A 14110-nucleotide genomic window follows, 5' to 3' on the forward strand; every position below is an offset into this window, starting at 1 on the left:
TATAGGCACCACGTCCAAGATTAGTAGACCGACTCCTACCTGCATCTAGTACTATTACTCCACACATCGACCGCTATCCAGCATGCATCTAGTGTATTAAGTTCATGGAGAAATGGGGTAATGCAATAAGAACGATGACATGATGTAGACAAGATCTATTTATGTAGAAATATATCCCATCTTGTTATCCTTAATTGCAACGACACATACGTGTCGGTTCTCCTTCTGTCACTGGGATCAAGCACCATAAGATCAAACCCATCACAAAGCACCTCTTCCCATTGCAAGATAAATAGATCAAGTTATGTCACAGCCCTGGAATTTGGTTTCGGTTAGTTGCATAAGCATTCATGTCATCATGTTTAATTTCAAATGAATTTGAAATGGGGATGTTAAACCCTAGCATCAAATGGAATTCAAATAGGTTCAACCTAAAAATATTTTGAACGATCCCAAAATGCCCTTAAAAATGTTCATAATTTTGGGAAAGGTGAAAACCTTATCCTGTGATGATGCATATTTTTCATTGGAATTTTAGGTCTTTGAATTAACTGACTACTTATTTGAATTGGAGTTGTAAAATTCTATAAGTAATATTATAGCTCCAATAATTTTGGAAAATATGGTGGGGCTCTATAATAATCCATTTTGCATCCTCAAAGTTTTTCCAGAATTTATAAGAAATGATTTGGTGTTAAACTAAATCGAAACAGAGGCAAACAATTAGAAAACAAAAGCAAATTAGAAAACAGAAGAGAGGGAGAGCCTACCTGGGCCTTACCTACTACAACAACTGGCCCAGTCCACCACAGCCCAGGCGCTAGTCGTCTCCTTCCTTTGCCAGGAGGACGGCGCTGTGTCGCACGCACAGGAGGTGAAGCCACCTCCTGTTTCCACCTCTTGCTCGTTTTCCCCGTCCTCGACCGAGCGCCTGGTGACGCCCATGCTCCCTTGGTTCCTCCCCACCTCTCCGCGCTCACTTCCCCCCTCCTATGCTTTCTCCCTCGCACGCACCCGAGCGACCCCGTCACCGCCATCCACTGTCGCCGTGCCCACCGATCCTCCCTCACCTATCTAGCCTGTCCATAGGCTCCGCCTCATCACCACACGTCGACAAGCCAACGGCCACGACTGCGGGAGCCCTTCGTCACCGGCATCTTCGTCATCTTCAAGCTTTGGCACTGATGACCGCCACCGTCGATTTGCTTGCTCCAGCTCCTCCCCGACCACGCCATGCTTCTCCACCGAATCGTGGTGAGCCGCTGATCCATTCCCCTCTTCTCCCCATGCTGTTTGCCCACTCTAGCCACTGTTTCCGCCAGACCCGAGAATGCACCGCCACCGCAAAGCTCGCCGCCTTCACCACTACAGCCCATCCCCAGTAGCTCCATGACCACCCCTGAACACGCCGCACTGTGGGTGTTCTAGAGAACCCATCCGCGCGGCCATCCGTCGCCGAAAATGGCCGGCCGGCGAGCGCCGCTGTGCCTGGATTAGCGTCAGCGTTAACCACCAACATGGTCGGCTTAGTTAGGGCCTAACCCCCTGCTTAGTTTAGTTAATCACCATCACAGAAGCTGACAGCCGGGCCCCACCTGTTTAATTAATCGGCTAAAGAAATTAGTTAGAATTAATCTAATTCCAGTGGACCCACGCGTCAGCATTGACCTTGCTGACGTGGCCTTTGACCGGGCCCACCTGTCTGTGACACAAGCCAGCACTTTGACACTGACCAGTGGGACCCACTGGTCAGGTTTGACCTGGAGAGCCTCGTTGACCCGCTGACGTCACAGTGACATAATGCTAACGCAGTAATACATTCTCTGGATTTAAAATAAACCAGGAAATTCTAGAAAATTTTATAAACTTCAGAAAATCATAGGAAATAATCTGTAACTCCAAATGAAATAATTAATATATGAAAAATTATCAGAAAATCCAATCTATCCATCTGTACCATTTTCATGCATGTTGGAACAACTTATAGCTGCTAAATTGGACAAAACAAATGAATGACATTTGAATATTAACATATGGAGTTTGAATTTGAACCTAGGGTTAAAACCAACTGCATTTAACCCATTGCTAGATGCATTAGCTCAAATCATAGCATATTGCCATGTCATGATCATCCATCATATTGTGGCATTGCATTGATTATGTTCATTCTCTATTGCCGGTATTTGTCCCCTCTCAGTGGATGTTGTTCTGACGTTGTGATCATTGACACCGATGAAGAGCTATTACTATCTTCAAAAGTGCCAGGTAAGCAAAATCCCCTTGTTCATTCCGATACAATCCCACTCTCCCGCTTCTGCTCTCTTTTACTGCATTAGGACAACAACGCTTCGACTGTTACATGGTGTGGTAGTTGAACCCCTTTCCTCTGCATGACCTATCATTGCCACAGTAAATAGATGAAACCCACTAGCATGAGTAGGAGTTGTTTGAGCCCTGATGTGCCTACTCATTCATGCTTGTTGTCATGCCTGCTACTGCTTATAGTTGAGTCAGGTCTGATTCATCAGCGATGAATTGGAATGTGGTGAACATGTCTTACTGTTGAGAGCTAAGTGTGTGAACACGATTCGGTAAAGGTAGCGGTGAGAGGCCATGTAGGAGTACATGGTGGGTTGTCTCATTGAAACCGTCCTCGGGAACTGAGTTATGTGTTTGTGATCCATGGACAATTACTACCACACATTGGTTTCCGGTAACTCGACCCCTCTCGGCTTATTAATCGCCTCGATCTCTGTCGAGGAGCTGCAACTAGTTTTTGGTGTTTGTAGGATATGTGTCGGGGGTCGTGCGTAGCGCTGACCCTAGGGGTGGGATATGATGCGGTAGAGACACGAGGCACGGTGTACCGAGATGCCCGTTTGGTGCCTCGGGAACCCCGCTCTCATCGTTTGGGGCCGTGAGCGAAACCCCGGCCGGATCTCCTTGCGGATGGAACCCGAATATGCGATAAACCTGGACTAGAGAATTTTGTGGTTAGTCAGGCCGTGGCCGACTCCCTCGCCAGGCTTCCGCTTGAAGGTTGCCGAGATACACGACGTGTACATGGTGGTAAGTGGCGAGAGCGTGTGTGAAGAAATACACCCCTGCAGGGTTATAAATGATCTATTCGAATAGCCGCGTCTGTGGTAAAGGACCTCTGGGTTGCCTATACAGTTCATAGACAAGTGAAAGTGGATACTCTAAAATGGTCAAGATAAGCGTGAGTGCTATGGATGGCATTCTCGTAGGGAGACGGGAGCGGGTCCATAGTGGTGTATTGATTGGTGAATATGTGGACTCGTGTGCACCACCCCAAAAGAGTTACTTGCAGTCATAGTTCAGGATAGCCACCGAGTCAAAGCTGGCTTGCTGTAGTTAAACTCCACCATCCCCTTTGTTGATACTGATGCATATGTAGTTAGTTCTGATGTAAGTCTTGCTGGGTACATATGTACTCATGTTTGCTTAATTTAAGTTTTGCAGAGATACTTTAGCCTCTCTAGTAGTTCTGCGTGGACTTCGACGTTTAGTTTGTTACCTCAGCTATGATCTTGTGCCCTCGGCAGGGTCTTGTAGATAGTCAGGCTTCTCGGCCTTTTCATTTGTAGTTGTTTGTACTCAGACAAGTTAAGCTTCCGCTTGTGCTTGTTGCTTGTAGCTCTGTATGTTGGGTCATGAGACCCATGTTTGTAATTCTTGGTTGCTCGGAGCCTAATGAATAAATACTTTGAGTCGTAGAGTTTTGTTGTGATGCCATGTTGTATTTACACATATCGAGCATATTGTGTGTATGATTGGAATGCTTGGTATGTGTGGGATCCGACAACCTAGTTGTCTATCCTTGGTAGCCTCTCTTATGGGGAAATGTAGTCTGGTGCTTCCACTGAGCCATGGTAGTCTGCTACAGCCCGGTTTACCTGAGTCTTGCTAGCCCAGTTACTACTGCTCCGGAACACCTAGACTGGCTGGCATGTGTCCCACTTCGTTCCTGTGTCTGTCCCTTCGGGGAAATGTCACGCGGTGACTTCCGGAGTCCTGCTAGCCTGCTACAGCCCGGGTTACCGGAGTCCTGTTAGCCCTGCTGCTACAGCCCGAATTCACTCTCTAATGACCGACACGTTCGTTGTTGGGTCATGTATGCCTGTCCCTGTAAGTTAGTGCCACTTTGGGTTTACGACTAGTCATGTCGGCCTGGGTTCTCTGTCATACGGATGCTAGCGACACTATCATATACGTGAGCCAAAAGACACAAATGGTCCCAGGCCAGGTAAGGTGGCACCCGTGGGAATACCATGCGTGAGGCTGCAAAGTGATATGATGTGTTACATGCTAGATCGCTGTGACTTAGGATCGGGGTCCTGACAGCTTTGGTATCAGAGCCTGACTGCTTGTAGGATTACCAAGCCAAACTGGTCGAAGTTGAGTCTAGAAATTCTTTAGTTATATAACGGAACTGATTGTGGCAGGGAACGTGAGGCTCTTTTTACTCCTTATACCTTATGCCCTTCTAATTCGAGTAATCCTATCCTTCCTACGGGGTTAAGAAACTAGGCATTCTTATCTATCTATCAGGATGACGAGTTACTATGATAGAGACTTATAGGATTGATGGTTTCAAGCCTCAGTTTAGTTCCTACTACTTCCGTGTGTTCATAACTGGCCTCGGAACCTTGATATTGTGATGTTGAGTGGTTATGCCACCATTTTGCAGGATGTCTCAAATCTTTTTAAGCATTTACAGCTGTTATGTTGTCTGAGTCATCCCAGGTTTCTAAATAGTCTGATGCACTTGCAAATCTTTCTATCCATTCCCGATGTTCCTTTGGGCCAGATTAACCACGCTAACCAGTGTGTTGAGGTACTCTATTGCCTCGACATATATGTTGAATCTATTATTATGACCCTAGGTGTCTTAGAGGATCACCTAGTAATCTATCCATGTTTTGTGTTCCCAGTGTGATGATTCTGGCCGTCATTCTCGAAAGCATCACGTGATGCCATTTAGTTAGTAGGCCTTCTATTTTGGGGTTCTTCAGCCCAAGATTCACTCTACTTACCTTGAGTTGGTAGTGTTTACTCATTCCTTTAGGATATTAGTAACCTTTGTGATAGTCTTTGAGGTCCGTGGTATATCATTCTTCCAATACCATGAACCAATATGGCAGAAGTTCTTTTGAACCAAAAGATCACAACCAGAGTGCTCTTGATGAGTACTCTATTCATATTGGGACTTTGCCAGTCCTCCTCTTCTGCATGGGTTATCCGGAAGAAATGTTGAGCGTTGTTCGACATGCTAATCTATGCATCCACAACTCATAAAATCATAGGTTCCTTTGATTTGTCCCTCTTTAGTAGTTTTCTGACCTCCATCTATCAATTGATAGTCAGGAGTAGCTGTGCATTCGTGTTCATCGGTGTCTATTATTCCTATGGTTCATTAAGCCATTCTATTTAGAATGGTTAGGAGAAACAAACTCCAGTACCTCATCCATATCCAGGATTGGGTCAAAGCAGTTGTGTTTCCCAGATTGAGATGCAATCCAGCTTTTGCTCTATTCTACCTTGGAGTGTCACCCTTTTTCATATCAAGAATGACGTGAGAATTGCACAATCTCTTATGAACTCTTGATAGAGTGATACTTATCCCCATCATTATTCATTTCTCGGTCTCCGTGTTGTTGTAACTGGAATACCGACAAGTGAATTATGATGTATGAAATCAATACTCCTAGCAGCCGTGTTGCTTGGTAGTTAATGGACATTAATATCATTCTTAGCGTGTTGGTTATCGAATCACTATTCTAGGATTGATCATGCTACCTTGTCCTTATTTCTGGTGCACTCTTCGATCTTTGAGTTAGGATCGAATCCCCTGCTCTTCTGATCATGTCATCTTGCCTTGAAAAGCAAGATTGTTCTCGAGCTTATTAACATATCGGTGGTTCCTGATTTTCCAAATATCTTCTCGGAAGTATTACCAGGTTGTCACCTGACCGCTATGTTGAGTTCGTGATCAAGTTGGTTTTTCCATAAACCACCCTTTCTCCAAGGATCTGTGTTGGATACCCCTAAACTAGTTGGATAAGCTAAACAATAACTTGGAGAGTCGGAAGATAAACGCTTTATCTGACTCGGTTCATTCAAAGGGATGTCTTTTTGTGTGTGTTGAAGGAAGATTGTATCTTCATTGATTGGTCCCTGTGATCAGTTGTTGGACCTACTGTCTTACCAAAACTTGATTCGAGTGTGGGCTATCCTCAAATCAAATCAGAACCAAGGATGTTCGTAATGTTGTCTTATTCGTGGTTGATCCCTCGAGCATACACCATTACATCTTTTGGTCTGACCAATGCTATCATTGTGTTCACTTAATCGTGGAACTCCATTTATATGGAAACCTGGATGAATTGTTGTTGAGCCCATCGGCAACATAATTATCACCTCCATGATTTGCACTGAACATTAAAGCTTGTGTTGGAAACTTTGTAAGCAATGCCTTTGTGTTCCGTTCATGAAGCATATGTTGGATGAAAGAAGTGGCTTTCTCTAATTCACGTGCATTGGTGCAAGTTTCTGCCGTGAGTTCGAGAAAGATTGTCGGTGCTCTGGGAACGGGGGTCCCCAGACTTGCCTGCCTGTGGCCCACGGCGTGGCTTTGCTAGCAGGCCTGTATGGCCCATCTTCATCAACAAGGAATCAACACCCTCGCGAGGGGCCAAGCCTCGCGAGGCGGACGACACAGGAGCGGCCTCGCCATGCCGGCTCGCGAGGGGAAGAGAGTTCAAGGTCGGGCAAACATCACGAGGTTCTCGTGACGTAAGCCATGACGATCGAGGCCAGGCAGGCAGCAGCGCGTGCAGCGTCCTTGTTTCCACTTTGCTTCTAAGAGGGCGAGTGTAGGCGCAGAGTACGAAGGCATCAAGCAAAGGTTTCCATATTGGTGCAACGAGACCAAGACCAGAAGGATGGCAAGACAGAGGTCACCATGGAGCCCAGGACGGCGTCACCACCAGAACCTTTGGCAGGCGAAGACAACATTTTGTCAGGATAGCTTGTACTAGTTGTCCCCTTTCAAATTGGTCGTTGTTGGCTCTCTTCCCGCTCAATATTTCGGGAGAGGACCAGGGCCTCTATAAATAGGACTAGCCACCACCATAGGCGGGGGGACGAAGAAGGATCATCGAGGTCATCCCTAGCCACACAAGTGCGCCAAGCACAAGAACACCTCAACCTTAGGAGGTTGTTCTTCCCCTTGTACTGTTCATCCTCAGCCCAAGAGGCAATCCACCACCACCACACTAGAGAGGGTATTACACCACAACGGTGGCCCGAACCAGTATAAATCTTGTGTCCTTTGTGTTGCGAGTTCGTCGAGTTAGTTCATGAGATCTAGGCTAAGTTAGGACGCGGATCGATAGGGGGAGATCTTCGCGCGCACCCCAGTGTTCGAACCCTAAGGGTTTTGCCGAAACCCGTCATCCGACATTTGGCGCGCCAGGTAGGGGTGCGCCAAAGCTTCCCATCGGTCGCTCCGCATCACGTCGCTTCATCATCTCCTTGGCGAACGCGTGTCACACCTGTGCCGAGCGTCGGGCTGCCCTCGCCACCCGCGTTGCTCAGACGGCCCCCGTCGGCGGGCCACCCTGTCGCCTGCCGCCAGTGCCGCCACCGGCCCGGCGGGGAACGAGCAGCAAGCATCCTCGCTGCACCTCTCGGTGCGGCAAGACGGCCGCACCGCGACTCCATTGCTGACTCCCGCTGGCTCATCGTCTCACGCTCATCGCGTTCCCACGGACGTACGGGCCGCGCTCCTCATGGCGCACGAGCTCCTACGCTACCGCCCAGTCGACGACCTCTACGAGGACTGGCTTGACCGCATCGCCGAGCTTGTCCGCGCCGCAGTGGGCTCCCCTGCGCCGTCCCACTCTCTGCCTCGCCCTCCGCCAGCCACGGGCGACGCAGCTCATGAAGCACCTCCACCACCTCTGTCCCAAGGAGGCACCCTAGCGCCGAGGCACGTGGCGCCACGGCACGACCCACCGCGTCCGGCTCCCGCGCGCGAAGAAAGAAGCTGCCAAGAAGTCCCTTAACAGCAAGCGAACGCTCCGCCACTCCTCGCTCCGCCGCGCCAGGATCGTTTGCTGCGGCAAGGCCCCGCGCCGCTGGCCGTAGCAGCGGGCGGGCGCCAAGGCCAAGCTCCACCTCCAAGGTGGGCCCCGGTAACCACAGCCGGCTGCCATGCCTTCACCCCCGAGCAGCGTAGCGTTGCCTGGCCGGGCAAGTTCAAGCCAGATCTGCCTCCTCGCTACGACGGCACCCTCGACCCTGCGGAGTTCCTGCAGCTCTACGAGCTGAGCATCGAGGCGGCCAACGGCGACGAGAAAGTCATGGCGAACTGGTTTCCCATGGCCCTCAAGGATGGCCCCCCGCTCCTAGCTCCTGAACCTTCCGCCAGGCTCAATTTCCTCCTAAGACGAGATGCGCAACCGCTTCATTGCCAACTTCCAGGGCACTCACGACCGCCCCCCGGTCACGGGCGACCTATGCCGCATCAAGCAACAACCAGGAGAGAACTTGTATAAGTACATTCAACGCTTCAACAGCGCACGTATCAACATCCCCAAGGTGACCGACGAGGCCATCATCTCAGCGTTCTCCGACGGCGTCCGCGACGTCAAGATGAAGGAGGAGCTCGCCATCCACGAAGAGTTGTGCACGACCCTGGAGCTGTTCGACATCGCAACCAAGTGTGCAAGAGATGAGGACGGGCACCTCTCCCTCCTCGAGCTCCCTGCTGCAGACCCAGAGGAGAAAAAGACCAAGGCCAAGGACGTGAAGCGCAAGGGAGCAGCCGTGCTCGCGGCGGAGCCAGACACCAAGCGCGACAGAGACCAGCCTGAGTCATCCAAGGGCGGCCGACCGTTCTGCGCCTCCCATAACCTGCATACCCACAACACCAGCGACTGTCAAGAGCTCAGAGCCATTCGAGAAGGACGCTTCGGTCGATGCCCCGAGCGCAGCGACCGGGGCTATGGCCGAGGAGGAGGACGTGGTGGCGGACGCTGGGACGACCGTGGCCCGCGCCAGGAGTGGCACGACCGGCCTCGTGAGGACCGCTAGCAGGATTAGCCTCGCGAGGGTGCCTGGAGGGACCAGCCTTGTGAGGCTCGTCCTCAAGGCAACGCGGGCCTTCCTCCACTACCGCCACCACCCAGAAGAAACGACGACCACCATCAAGACGAGGGGGCTGGGGGCTTCCAGGAGCCACGTTCTATCGCCTGCATCTTGTGCGGAGCTCAAGCCCCAGCCTCGCAGCGTATCTTCAAACAATTTGCTCGTGAAGTGAATGAAGTTCTTCCCAAGCTCGAGGCCACACACCCACTCAGATGGTCTAGGTGCCCCATCACGTTCAGTTCGGCAGATCAGCTCAAGTGCGCGGCCACTGCTGGCGTCCTCCCAATGCTCTGTTCGCCAATCATTAGCAACGTGCAAGTTACCAAGACCCTCATCGACGGTGGCGCAAGGATCAATGTCATGTCCGTTGACACGTTCGACAACCTCCAAGTGCCATATGACCAGCTTCAGCCTACCAAGCCTTTCTCAGGAGTGACTGATGGCTCTACTACCCCGATCGGGCAGGTCCGCCTCCCCGTTACCTTCGGAGAATGAAACAACTACCGCACCGAACTCATCGACTTCGACGTCGCCTACATCCACCTACCATACAACGCCATCCTCGGGTATCCAGCCCTGGCCAAGTTCATGGCGGTGACCCATCATGGCTACAATGTCCTCAAGATGCCAGGAAGCGGTGGAATCATCACAGTCCCGTGCGAAGAAAGAGACGTGGTGTGCTCCCTCGAGTGTGCCTTCCAAGCTGCAGCAATCAATGACCCCGACAGTCAGGGCGAGCACCCTCCTAAGGCCACCCCCAAGAAGAAGAAGCGGCTGCGTCATGTAGGGCCTCAGGCAAGCGGCGCCTCATCAGGATCGGTGTCCGTGCCTGGGGCACCTCCCTCCATCGCATAGGGAAGCGCGCCTAGTGCTCCTCGCAGGAAGGGCTCGAGGGCTTTCTTCTCGAGGGCCTCAGTCTTTGCCAGCATCACGAGGGAGGCGCTTGGGCACCACTTGGAGGCGTGCTTCGCAGCACGTTTCCCTCAGGAGAACACAGGGCAAGGAGTGCCGACCGCTCAGGAGTTCATCACCAAAACCGCTCAGGAACTACAAGACGCGAGGGCCTTGCGCGGTAGCCGCTGCTCACCAGGCGTAACTCCCCATCCAGGCGATGATGTCGGGCTGCGCGTCTACATCGACGTCCCAGGGCTCAATCGGGCCGCCTCTTAGGAGCTTCTCTGGCCTTCGCGCATGGGACGCTGTGAGGGCCCACCTCACAGCTACGTTCGCATGCCCTTTAACCTACCGAGCATGGCGACCGCCTATCAACGCAACCTGCGGAGCATCCTAGCGTCTCAGGAGGCCAGGCACCATGATGTCCTGACAGAGATGAAGACGGTCTTCAGGGAACCCCCTGGACCCCCAGAGCCTCCTGAGGCTCAGGGCCCCGGTGGCTCATGAGGGGCAGCCCTCTCGCTGCACACCTTTAGCTACCCCAAGTCTCCTTCAACAACAGAACTAGGTGACATTTTCCCAAGTTCATTCAGCTGGGAGCACCCCTAGGGCTGCATCATTCCCAGGCCGTGTGGGTCCGTCCCTGTGGCATGTATCTTTCCTTTTATGTCTTTCGCTTACCCTGTTGGGGGCGCCCCTCGGGCTGCATCATCCCCAAGCCGCTCGGGCCGGACCCGGTGGCATGCATCTTCCCTGCACTTACCTGAGCTAGGTTGCTTTCCATGCTTAATCTATCTATGACTATCGCATGCTTGATTGTCACCCAGCGTGGGAGCCGCGCGCCGGCCGTCTTTCTTCAGAAACCCTCGCGTGAGTAAGTTAAGCACGGTGTTTGTGCTCAGGCCCGTCCCTACAGCGTCGATAAATCCAGCGGCTGAGCTCTGTCTGGCGGGCCAGCTCCGTTCACGTCACCTCCTGGGGCCTTTGGTGCTTGGCCTTTTCACGTGATGAACTCAGGAGATTCGTTCGGTGCAGGTTGTCTAACCACTTTGCAGGACCAAGATAGCGAACAAGAATCAAGACCAGGCGCAACCCGCCTTGAGGTAGGGCCTCGTGAGTCCCGCGCTGGCTCACAAGTGCCCAGATACACCTCAACTAGCCCTGTCGTGCAAGCAACGTGTCAGGGTGGGGCTGTACACGCCCCGAGGGCTCTCCATAGTAGGGAGTCCCCCTCCCACGCCCTAGTGGAAGCACCATGCTCCGTGCTGGCCATCGACACCGCCGAGGAGCGGCTATGCCCATGCACAAGCAGAAGCACTACGCTCCGCGCTGGTGATAAACAACTGAGGGCGGCACCACGGCAGTACCAACCTCAGGGAGCCCCAGAGCTCAGTGCCCGACCTCACCGCAACGCCTCCCCTCGAGAGAGCCGGGCAAGGGGACTGGGCACGGGGTCTGCACTTGGGTCACTCCCAAGCGTGCGCCACCCAACCAGGTCCTCTGGACCTGGTCGTCGCACGCCCCTCCCGAGCCGATCCTCGGTGAGGGAAAAGCTATGGATAATGTTTGCACGTTAAGGGGGACTCCTGAGCATCGCGACTCAGGAGCCTAACTGGTCACATAGCCCCTCACTCCTTGGTCTGTCCTGGTTTCTGGTCGGCTCAACGACGGTTGAGGTATGCGCGGGGTCGGGCTCTGCCAACATAGAACATTAACCTATCCTCACGTATCCTTCCTATAGGTTGTTTGCGCGTCAAGGGGGACTCCTGAGCATCGCAACTCAAGAGCCTAACTGGTCACATAGCCCCTCGCTCCTTGGTCCGTCCTAGTTTTCGGTCGGCCCAATGGCGGTTGAGGTATGCGAGGGGCTGGGCTCTGCCGACGCAGAACACAAAGCAAATAGGAAGAAAATCACAAAATCTCAAAGCAAATATTACAATACATATTGTTCTCACAATATCAAACGCAAGTTTAATGCCTCCACGAGGCATGGTACATGTTGCAGGAACAAAGCAGAAAAGCAGCCGCAAGTCACCCCTGGACACCACCGGCACCTGCAAAAGGTGCCCCCTCCTGGGTAGTGTCGCCTTCACCTGCATCACCGGTCGAGGAAGCAAGGGCGAAGGCGTCGAACTTCTTCAGCAAGGCTTCCACTTGACCCTTCATGGCTGCGGCGGCAGCCGCGTAGTGTTCGTCAGCTATAGGTTCCAGCAGCTCGTTAAGCCAAGCGTTGGGGTCGCGAAGGTGCAGGTGGCTGAAGACCTGTGTCAGTGTGGCTGAGCAAAGGACGCGAGCCTCTGCCTCTGCCATAGGACCGATGCCTTCCACGACCTCCTCGAACACCTTCACCAGGAAGGGAAGCAGTTGAGTAGGGCCATCCTCATCGCTGGCCAGCGGCTTCTTCAAGCCCTTCTCGTACAGTGTCTTCAGCGCCACGCGGAACCTCTCCTCGAAGGTCGAGAAGGCCATGCGGTCTTCGGCAAGGACCCTCGCCTTGGCGTCAAGGTCGGCCTCCTTCGCCCTCGCCTTCCGCTCCAGCTCCTCCAGCTGGTTGCGCTCCACTGCCTGCGCCTACGCCAGCTCCCCCAGCTCGGCGTCACGGCCCTTGATGGCATCCTACCGGGCTGTCATCTCCTCCACCTTTGCCTGGCGGGCGCATGCTTCTTCCACATGATGGTCGCGCAGGCCCTTCAGCTTGCCCTCCAGCTCTCGGTAGCGGCCGCGGGCGGCCTTGGTGTCCTTCAATGCCGCCTCGCGATCAACCGCAGCTTTGGCGGCAGCCTATTTCTCCCTCTCTGAGGCCGCCGCAGCCTGGCTCAGCAACGCTCGAACCGCCGATACAGAGTGAAGCCAGCTAGAGACCAGCTCCAAGCGCCTGGCCATTAGGCGCGGGTCCGTGCCCTGGAGATCTTCCCGCAGCTGGGCCATCTCCAAAAGGGCGCGCTCCAAGACGACTGAGGAAGCAGAAGAACCTGGGGCCAGGGACGTAGCAGGAGAAGGGGGCGACGTTGTCACCAGAGCCTGGGAGATCAAGGGCTCCTGAGCCTTCGGAACCTCATCAGCCATGCTGGACACCAGCACCTCCTGAGCCAGCGGCGCTTCAGGGGCTGACTCCTCCTGGGGATGCTTCACCGGGCCTCGCGAGGATGACAGGGCTGGAGAGGCATGAGTGCCATCCCCACCTTTGCCCATGGAGAGGGGCGCGGTCGTAGGAGGCGACATGGACTCAAGCGGCAACCACCTTGTTCTCCCTTCTCCTCTTTGCCGCAGACGACAGCCTGGTTACGCAGCAGGGAAGGAGAGTCAGAAACAAGCATCGGCAGCAGGAACAAGGCAAGGCGGGGCACTTACTGGTCTACAGCAACGTAGTCCACCTTCCCCTTGGTGATCTTGAAGCCGGAGAGCGTCGTGACCCGAGGCGCGGGCGCACCTGCTCTAGAAGCTGAAGCAGGAGTGGCAGTTGAACTAGAAGCAGCTCCAGCCGGCACCGGAGCAGCAGCAGAATCTCGGAGGACCAGCGCCGACCTGCTCCTCGTCGGGATCACGGGCAGTTCCTCCTTCTCCTGGGAAGCATTGGCCTCATCATCGTCAGGGAAGGCGCGGAGGATGTCAGCCTTACTCAGGGGGGAGGTCTCCCCCGTCCCTTCGGGGGTCACCTCTGAGTCTTCCTCCTCCTCTTCTTCCTCATGGGACTCACTAGAAGACAGCTCCACTGGCGCCGGCGCCGCTGGGGCCCCGGTGAGCACCGGTGGCACCAGTCCACGCCCGTCAAAGGTCGGCTTGGAGGCCATGATCAGCGCACTATCCTTGTGGCGGAACAAGGGAGTGAAAACATTCAGAGGATACTCCTAATCGTCCCCAACCAGGAGACGGAGAGCTACAGACAGCTCCTCATAGGACAAGGCCTCCCAGCTCAGGCGAACCTTGTCCTCTTCATCCCCAAGCTCCCACAAGGGGCGAGAGCGAGCCTGAAGCGGGGCCACGCGCAGCGCCAGGAACTCCCCTCAGGAGCATGGCCCTTGTAATCCTCGCTGCCTTCGCG

This window comes from Triticum aestivum, chromosome 7A, assembly GCF_018294505.1.
Source record: "Triticum aestivum cultivar Chinese Spring chromosome 7A, IWGSC CS RefSeq v2.1, whole genome shotgun sequence".
NCBI classification, from domain to species: Eukaryota; Viridiplantae; Streptophyta; class Magnoliopsida; order Poales; family Poaceae; genus Triticum; species Triticum aestivum.